Source organism: Columba livia, chromosome 5 (genome assembly GCF_036013475.1).
Source record: "Columba livia isolate bColLiv1 breed racing homer chromosome 5, bColLiv1.pat.W.v2, whole genome shotgun sequence".
Classification (NCBI taxonomy): Eukaryota; Metazoa; Chordata; class Aves; order Columbiformes; family Columbidae; genus Columba; species Columba livia.
The window spans coordinates 12,900,091-12,910,147 of record NC_088606.1 but is presented as its reverse complement, the minus strand read 5'-3'; the positions used below and the strand labels follow the sequence as shown (position 1 = coordinate 12,910,147).

At 38.9% G+C, this 10,057-nt stretch overlaps 1 long non-coding RNA gene across 1 annotated transcript in view; it reads right to left on the bottom strand.

The window, feature by feature from the left end:
• Nucleotides 1–2,058: 2,058 nt before the first annotated feature.
• LOC110361364 (uncharacterized) overlaps nt 2,059–10,057 on the bottom strand; it is a 70,621-nt gene continuing 62,622 nt past the window's right edge. The window contains exon 8 of the long non-coding RNA XR_010472760.1: nt 2,059–4,784. This is a non-coding gene — a long non-coding RNA (uncharacterized LOC110361364). The remainder of the gene's footprint in view (nt 4,785–10,057) is intronic.

Below are 10,057 nucleotides of genomic sequence, written 5' to 3'. Positions count from 1 at the left end.
AAAAATTTTCTTAGATATTTCAGCCAGTTGCCCTCTTTTCACTGGGACAGGTCAGTGTGTGAGGTTGGGATATTCAGTAATGTTGCACATATTGAGAAGCTGACAGGGACCGGGATGCTTGTGGGGTTTTTCAGTCCCAGGAGACATGTGTTGGACCCACTTCATGTTACTTTCTAACAGGCACAGCTGCTGAGCTTCTTCAAGCAAGGAAGCTTTTTGGAATATGTAAGTATAATCCTTAATTTTATTCATGCTCAAAGCAAGGTTCTGCAAACAGTAATTCCTTGTAACAGAAACTGCTCAAGCCCCTCAGGGTTGTGGGACCCTGTGGCCTTAGTTTCTAGTCCCTTGTGCATACTTTTTGAATAGATAATCATGTACCACTTCAAAGTATCTTTAGATAACTTTCATAAACCACCAGGTCATCCTCATCTTGTAGGTGCTCTTTCTCCCTGTCCTTGTTTTGTTAAAAACAAGTTTCTCTTTCAGTGAATTTTGCCTGTCAGTTAAAGCCTTCATATTAACTGAATTTTCCTGGAGAACCAGACACATGTTTTGGTAAACCTAGCAATGGAATGCAAACTTATTCATAAGCATGGATGGACATCTCAGGAGAGGGGCTATGAGAAACAAGTGACCAAGAAACTGACCAACTGTGTATAACATTCCATTCACATGAATATTTCATATAAAAGTGGGAGATCATGAGAATCTCGTCCCTTTTTCCCTTTTGCCTTTGCTTTTTCCCTTCTGCTTATGGCCGACATTAGGAGAGGACCTTGCTAGTTGTCCCTGCGAACTGAGGCCAATGAGAGACTGAATCCAGCTCCGGTGTGCTGCAGAGTCTAATCCAGGACTTTGGTTGCCGGCTCTGCAGTTGCTGAGACTTTCAAGATTGGTTTTGTATATTTTGTATTATTTTCTCTATTCTTATTAGTAGCATTAGTAAAACGTTAATTTTTCAAACTCTCTTCTCTCTGTCCTACTTTCCCTCCTGATCGCCCGTGGGAAGGGGGGAGAGGGAGGGGCAGAAAGGGGGAAGTGGGGCGGGGAGAGGAGGTTAACAATACATTTGCCAGGGTTTTATTGTCACCCCGCAATCTTAACCCTCGACACTCCCTCATTGGGAAAGTATCTGTACAGTACGCTATACCTTAGCCCGTGTTTTCAGCCAAAATTTTGTGGTTTGGGAGTTTGTTTCTACCTAGACATGTTGATCACAGTTTTACCTATTTTTCTCAAAGTATATTTGTGTTAATTTACAGGAGTCATATTAAAAATCTACCCCTTGAATACATGGTGTTTGAAACAGACTTTTTTTGAGAAAGATAAGAGCAATTTATCTTAAAAGTATTATGTAGGTGTCTGGTCAGAGGCATTGAGCCCTTGTTTTTGGGATCTGCCTGACATCTCATTCAGCTTGTGCCTTTTATCTTCTTTCTCCTTCCTCTCTTCACTATTTCTGGAATACACTCACAGCTCCACCTCCCACTGCCTGGCCCTAGCATTTGAGTTCGCTGGCCTCATCTGTATGGTGTGGTGTTCCTTTTGTATCACTTAACTATATATATAAAGAAGAATATAGTGTGTTTTGATTTTTTATTTTCTCTCACCAAGTGCAACATCAAATATCTAAATCATAGAAATAGTTTTCTCCCTGAGGAAAATGACATATATGAAGAAACAACGTCAAGACACCATGAAAGGATTTCTAACTGTTATGTTTTGTACCTAAATAACACAAGAAAGATGTGACACATGAAAGAAATACAAAACCCCTTCCTCCTCTCCATCTTCAAATTCCCTTCTTCTCTGACACTAAAGTTCTTTGAGATTTCTTTACTGCTTAGCCTGGGAATATATCATCTTCCTGAGCACCTCGTTTTTTCTGCTCATCTTGCCTTTCTGGTTCCTTTGAGAGTGACATTCAGAGAAATCCTTGTGTTTTATAAATTGTCCCTATTGTAGGTAATGTTTTTCTCATTCATTTTAAAGCCCAGCTGGGAAGCTTCATTCTTAGTAATCATTCTACCTTTACTAACACTTTAGTGGAGATGATGAACAAGCAGAAAACTTTTATTTAGTGCATCTTTTCATCTTAATATTGACACTCTATAAATGAGATATAGGTATAAAACATTTTATAGTCAAAATAGAAAGGAAAGGGAATTATTTAGAGTGATCTGAATATATAGAGATGCTATACTGACCCATCATATTTTGTACTGACTTATGAAGCTGATCACTGAATACAGTGAAATTACACTTATTGTAACTTCAACTTTGGTTTCTAGTATTTTGCCACATTTTCCTTTTCTAGGATTGAAATAATAGCCTACTCAATTTATCTTTAACAATTTACAGCTACAATTTAAGGTTCATAGTCTTTACCTATTTCTCTGTAATATTAATAAGTGAACGATGTTTGGAGATTTTTGCATTGTAATCTGAAAATGATTTTTTGGATTCTTTGTGGAGAAATCATTATTCAGAAATTATATATCACTGCTGTTTCCATGGAAACGCTCTCACCTTATGCTAATGAAATACAAATTATGGGGGGAGAAGTTTTTCTTTTAGCATAGAAGAGTATTAAAATAATATCTTTTTGACCAAGTCAGTCATGGCTGTAAAGATAGTCCCATCACAAATACATGTAGTTCAGTGGCCCCACGTGTCCAAAAAGAGCAACTTGGACAAATTTTCTAAAATGTTCTTGGTCGTGATGGGGAAGAGAGGTTGTTGGTAGTGCTTTTTGGGATTTGTGGTTAATTTTTGTTGTGTGGGGGTTTTTTGGTGGTGGTTTTAGGGTATTTGTTTGTTTGTTTTTGTTTGTTTTCATTTTTGTGGGGTTTTTGTTGTTGTTTGCTTTGGGGTTTTTTTGGTTGAATTCTTCTGTGGGAAGGACAGGAAGAAAGGCATAGTCCAGTTTAAAAGGTTTTATTTTGTTAATTTCTTCCTCTTATCACAGGAAAAAAAAATATCAAAAAAATCAAGGAATGTTATTTTTTAAATCCGTTTTTCTAAGATGTTCTCTCTGACAGTTTCTTTTGGAAATATGGTCAGCAGTTTCACTTGAGTTGCATTACTTCCACAAGAAGAAATTACATATAGTCTTCCATGCTTTTTCATTTTTTATCGTGAAAAGTCTTTCCAAATTCCCTTTACTTTGCAGGAGATTCATATTGCTGCATGAAGGCTGTGCACTGATATTGTAAGAAGCATAAATAGGATCCTATGTACATTTTTAGTATTATAAAGGGCTAATCTGAATGGAGATTTTTTTCTAATTATGAACATAACACACAGACATAAGATTTTATGAACATTTGTTTTAAAAAGGAAACATCTAAGTATTTCTTCACATGTGGCATTATCTCATATATATATACATATATATATATATGTATTCAGGGATGTGCCCTTCTCTTTACCTCTTATGACATTTAATAAGGACCAAGTAAGCCATTCCAGCAGGAAGTTAATTAATTTAAACTATATAAACGATCAAACATTTTATTCCATATTCTGTTTCCGCAGGTACAGTATTTCACAGCAAGAGAAAAACATACAGGTACAATAAGCTCTAGTATGTAACTACCTATACAAGAACACACATGGTCCTGGACACTGTGTATGCACTTGTAAATACTACTATGCTTGGAAAACACATATGTCTTCATGCATTGATTACCTATACAATTAGCTTGGGAGAGTTGTGTTCTCATATTATTTGTCTTTAAATAACTTTGAAATCACCCATGACACTTGCACTCCGTTTTTCCTTAAAAGCAAACTGGGCAACAGAAATATCTACCTTATTCACCACCTATGAAACTTAAGAATATATTGCTGTCAGATGGCCCATGCAGGTTTTAACGACAATGTATAATAACTATAAATCTTAGAAACTTCAAGATAGTAGTTGAAAGATCCACCAGTACGGGGGGGTGGGATTCAAGGTTAGAGATATGACATGAAGAATTTCATATGGAGAAAATTCTGCTTCTTGAATGGATGCTATTTGGAAAAGGCTATAGTTAGAATAAGAATTTATTCAGGCTTTATTAGCCTTGATATTGTCCATGTGACTGTTAACTGACTCAAGCCCTTTGCTGTTGCACAGGTAAGAGGCAAATATAATCCATAGCTCATTTAACTATAGCTGCATTACAGTGTTCATTAGAAAGTGGGAAAGGAAATTTGTCCTAAAAAGGTGAGAAATACAAGCATCAGTAGTCACAGAAAGCTGTCTTTGCTGATAATTGTATTCAGCCAGAAATTTTCTGCCAATTCAGCCTCCTGCTGCCACCCACAGCCAGCTGTGCTTAGGAGTTCTTCAGCTGACCGTAGTCAGAAACAAGATTAAGGAGTTTTTCTGTGTTAGGAACACAAAAGTTTGGAAAGTGGTAACAGACTTAGAAGAAAGAAACAAATTAAAACAACCAAACAAACAAAACAAAACCACCAAAGCATTGCTTATGCTGTCTGTTTTTCTCAGGTTCAGAGTAGCAGCAGCAGCAGCCTTTTTCTCTTGATCTTCTCTGTCTGTACACTGTATCTATATTGCAGAGTACTTAGGCTGAGTTTCAACCTCAGGAAAATAGTGTTCAAGGATTGCTTGGGGTCTTGGATAAATCAACTGCCAAAAGCGAAGTTCCTGGTACTGTATGTTTTTGTTGAACTTTCTCAGCCACCAGTGGGGCTCTTCAGTCCCATTACAGGATGGAATGGAGCTTTGCTGAACTGCTGCTCATCCAAAGACAGGCTGACAGAACATGGCTCTAAATAGATGGATTAAAAAAAAATATTAAAAAAAAAAAAATAGCTCTTTACGATGCGTGAGTGGTGACAGACAGGATCCCCAAACAACTCTGGCCATAGAGTTAAAAATAATTTGTGTGTGGAACATAGTCCTTTTTCCTTTGTGGAAAAAGAATTGGGAAAAAATATGCATCTCCACAATTGCAAAGGTTGTTCTCTCCTTCTCTTGTAGCATAACAGTAACCATCTTTTCTGAAACTTTCAGAATTAAAAACTTGCAGAGGCCAGTGTGACTTGACCCCATCTCACAGGGAAGGCAGGGAAGGGAGGGCAGAGGTCCCTGCAGGCTGCACTTTGGTCTATTTGTGATAAAACTGTGACATTTCATGTCCACTTAACAGGCGTCTCCACTGCACAGGGGGCTCTTGTGCAGCCCTGTGTGACTGAGGAATGCAACGAGAGAACAGAAGTGGAAAAAGAGTGCTTCAGCAGCTTGTCCAAGACCACAGAGGTTATCTGTGTCAGAACCAGATTCAGCTGCATTCCCAGCTTTCAGCCCAAGGTTCTCTTCGGATTTCCTCCCTGTATCTGCTTTGATCTATAAACTCAAGTCTCAGTCTCTCATTTCTGCTTCTGTACCACCATTCTTGTCTCTACTGGAATGAGTGTGTATTCATCTGGACAGAACAAGGTCCCGATGGGAATTTACTCCAAACACTGGACTAGATTTCTTCACATGTCAAGGGATGGGCATCAGGGTTGGCAAAGGGTACCTTGACTGGACATGTCAATATAACTTTAGCAGTAATGTGCCCCCCTTTAATGTGGGCATATTAAACTACTGTGATTCATTTAACGTGATTTTTCTGCTTTGACCTTTGACTTTCCCCTACCAGAATTTTTATCATTTAGCTGGCTAATTACAGACTTTCCAACCTGTGGCCAAAAGGAAGGGTTATAAAGTTCTGCTCTTGGCCTGAAAATGGTTAATGTGCTGAGAATGCATGGGCTGTACAATTAGCACTAGAACTGAGACATACTAATGTGCTCATATGAAGCTAGAATAGAAAAATCTGTGACAGGGCTGGTTGTCTGACAAGTAGCTTCCTGAAAAGGCAGCATGGTACCATCCACACAGACATAGTGGGGTTTGGGATTTGTTTGCTTGTGTAGTGGTGTTGTTGTTTTGGTTAGGTTAGTTTGGTGTTTGTTTGTGGTGCATTTGGTTTTTGTTGTGTGTGTTGTTTGTTGTGTGTGGTTTTTTTTTTTGTTTTTTTTTTTAATTGGGGTGGTTTTGTGTTTGGTTTGTGTTTTGTGGTTTTTTTTTTCTTTTGGTCTGTGTTTTGGGTTTTTTTGTTTGGTTGGTTTGGGGGTTAGTTTGTTTGTTTTAAGTCAAGTATCTGACTTGGTCCTTCTTCAGTGAAAATGTCAAGAATCATAAATCATAATACATTATGGAATAAGTTCCCACTTTTAGCTCTTTATCTATAAGTTGGTAGCTTAAGAGAAGGGGTAAGAGGTAAAAGACACCTTCCATTAATCAGATATAGCTTACTTAGTAGGTTTGCTCAATCATGCAGTTTCAACCATTCATACAACTATAAGTTGAAGTGTATCAAGGCTAGCCTTCCTGGTTAAATGTCTTTCACCTCCAAAGCTTGAAAGTAAAAGCTTTTGGATAAATTTCCCTAGATCTGGACCAGAGGATATAGAGAGGTATATAATTCCGGATGAAAGCTTAAGTGGGACAGATGAACAACAGAGCCCCATCAGCTCATAGGTGGCAACCAATCAGCCATTGTGGTGTCCCGCCAGATAGGTCTAGTTAGGTTGTCATCAGTGATCCAGCAGGTTGACAGAGGTGATTCTGCCCCCCTATTCCCCACTGGTGAGAACCCACCCGCAGTGCTGTGTCCAGCTCTGGAGTCCTCAGCGCAAGAAAGACATGGATCTGTTGGAGAGGGTCTAGAGGAGGGCCATAAAAATTATCATAGGGCTGGAACACCTCTCCTATGAGGACAGGCTGAGAGAGTTGGCGTTGTTCAGCCTGGAGAAGAGAAGGCTCTGAGGACACTTTACTGTGACCGTCCCGTACTTAAAAGGGGACTATAAGAAAGATGGCACATACGTTTTAGCAGGGCCTATTGCAATAGAACAAAGGATAATGGTTTTGAACTAGAAGAGGGGAGACTGAGGATAGACATGAGGAAGAAATTTTTTACAGTGAGGGTGGTGAAACACTGGCCCAGGTTGCCCAGAGAGATGGTAGATGCCCCATGCCTGGAAACATCCAAGCCAGGCTGGGCAGGGCTCTGAGCAATCTGATCTGGTTAAAGGTGTCCCTACTCATTGCAGGGGGGTGGACTAGATGACCTTTAAAGGCTACTTCCAACTCAAACTATTATATGATTCTATGATTTTAAGGTAAAGATTGTCAAAGTAACAGTGGAAAAGTCCTGTATCAGAGGAAAATTGGAACGTCTAATCTACTGGTCTGGCCTCAGATGAAGTGGTGAGTAAATGAAAACTGAAAGAGCAAAGTAACATCTGTTGACCAAAGGTATTGAGAAGAGGTTGGAAGGGGCATTTGGAGAAGAGGAAGAGCTACAAATTTCCTCAGAAAGAGAGTCAGTCATGTGAGTATGGAGAGAGGGGAACAATAATGATCCAAGGGTTGTGTTAAGCAGCTGTGCTTTTGGTGATTACATGCAGCAGTCCCTAATGCTGATACCTAAAAGGTCTGTTGTATCCAATCTTCCCCTATGCTTAAATGTTACAGTGAAGAATTACCAATGACTTGTCACTAGGAGATGGGGCCACAGGGAAGCATTAAAAGGCTATGATTAGATTTCAGATACCCACACTGGTATGTCATTCCAATCTCCATATCCTGGAAATACTTTGGGCTGCAATTTGGTTACAGGGGATAGGAAAAGTAAACGTACATTCATTTAAACCCTTTCTGCCCAACAATGCACACCTTAGTGTACGTGACATTTCAGTTTATACTCTTCCCTCAGAGCTGCAGCTACTCACCTCTCCAAATGAAGAATTAATGTGACATGAACACAACTGAGAATTGTGCATGAAAATAAATTAATGTCCCTTAAGCACTAATTTATTTATTGGTGCTATGCAGTTTCTAGTCATGTACTAGAACTAAACTAATTTATTCTACTCACTTCTTTATATCTAACATTTCATGACAAAGACCACACTTTATTGCCAGAGTTGTAATACAAGAATTAATACATATGCAAGGTTATCTGTTATTTTTCAGAGTCATGAGTAATGAACATCTTGTATATCACATTGTGATGGCTGTTCTTGTTTATCTGTCTTTGGCTGCTGTACTACTGAGATTATTTTTTGTTGTCCTTGCTTTGTAATTTATATTTTTGCCTTGTTTTAGAAGCTCTGTCCTGTAACAACTGCTGTGTATGTCTCTTGATGTAAAATAGGAGTTACAGTTCGTTAAATCTGTTATTTTAAAATGTTTTGCATAGATGTTTGGGAATAAAGTGTAACTCATGCATTAGTAGAGAGTACATTTTTGTGCATTTGGATATTGAACAATATGTTCAAAGCTAGACAGAAAAAAATAAATGAACACAGGTAGCTGGTGGCTGACTTGAGCTGCAATGCGATTTACCCAAGACTCTTCTTCTAGCTCACATCTAGTTGTAATTGGGTGAAAAATGTCTGCTGTTTTTTGAGCTGATCCTTACAAAAACTAGTAAGTATAATAGTCACCTCTTCTTACCAAGACTTTGAGTGTATTCCTTTGGATATTTGATCGGTCCCAAACCCTGATTTCCAGAGCTGAAGCACTCTCAATGGGAAAGCTTCTTTCTAAACAGCACAAACTTATTTTTTTCAGCATGACTTGAATCTCTTCTCTAACATACTTGAATATTGTTTCTAGAATATTCCTGTATTTCTAGAATAATTCCTGTATTATTTTGGATTATTATTTTACATAACAGAATCAAATTTCAGGAACATGAATTTTGCCTGAAGGTCTCAGCAGTTTGTGTACTAACCAGCTGAGTGTTATTTAGTTTGCTTCTGTTTGGATTATGTCATCTTTAATAGTCAGGAATTTAAGACAAATCTCTGTAGATATTTAAGCCAAAATTCCTGGTTGATGAGAAGGGAGGAACACAGCATGAAGATGTTTAACAATGCCCCTTTGCTCAGGCATGTCCTCTGCCTCCACCATGGCAACCTCTGCTGCCTCACTGGAGGCTTTAGGCAAGAAGAGAAATGCTGTTAGGTATTAGAGGGGGGAAAGAACGTCAGTCAGGTGGCCCAACTCTGGAATAGGAGCCTAGAGGCTGTGGAAACTCCATCCTTGGAGCGATTCAAATACACCTGGATGCAGCCATGAGCAACCTGTTCTAACTCTGAAGGTGGGTTTGCTTTTGTCAAGTGCTGGATCAGATGGCTTCCAGAGAGCCATTCCAGCTCACATTATTCTTTGGTTCTGTGATGTGGTGATCTCTGGCTACCAGTATCCTGTTCGTCACCACTTCCTTGCCACAGGCTTCCTTTCAAAGGTAAAAAGATTCTTAAATCTGCTCCAGTTGGACGTCTAGCTCTTCCTAATAAAAATACCGGTATTTTGTTACTCTGCACAGTGCTGCCATTTCTTTGCAGATAATCTTTAAAATTCCCTCCGCTGGATGTTTTGCCTCATTTTTTTTTCTCGTATCCATGATCTCTGCAGTTCTGCTCAAGGTGTCTATTTGCTGACTAATGGATTGAGCACACTTTTTTCTACTGATCACTTTCATGGGATTGTCCTCTTGAAGGAGAGGTAGGATTGTTGACATTGCTGAGGTCGCATCACCTGGTATGTGGTGAATGGGGTTGCATGGACCTCCCACACCTTGTAGCAGTGTCTGCATCTTGTTTGTGGCCTTCTGTAAGGGGAGGATAAACAAAGTATGTAGGAATGCAAAAAGTTAAGATGTGGTCCTCAGTTTTTCAAATGTCTTTAAATTTGTGAGGAAAAAAAAAAAGTGTCAGCTTTTTTAAAAAGGAATTTCTAAAATAAGATCTTAGTGATTCTGTGACTCTTCATTGAAAAGAAAACAATACATAAACCCTATGAACTTTATGCAAGTGTAAATAAAACAGGATCACCAAGATCATGTGGTGTTTGCCATGGAGTACCAGCAGAGCTGAAAGGCAAAGCTGCTGACCTATTTATTGAGTGTGGTATATAACACAGTGCCTTAGATGGTCTCGATGCAAAATAGAAAACAGTGAGACGACTTGGGGAAAAAAA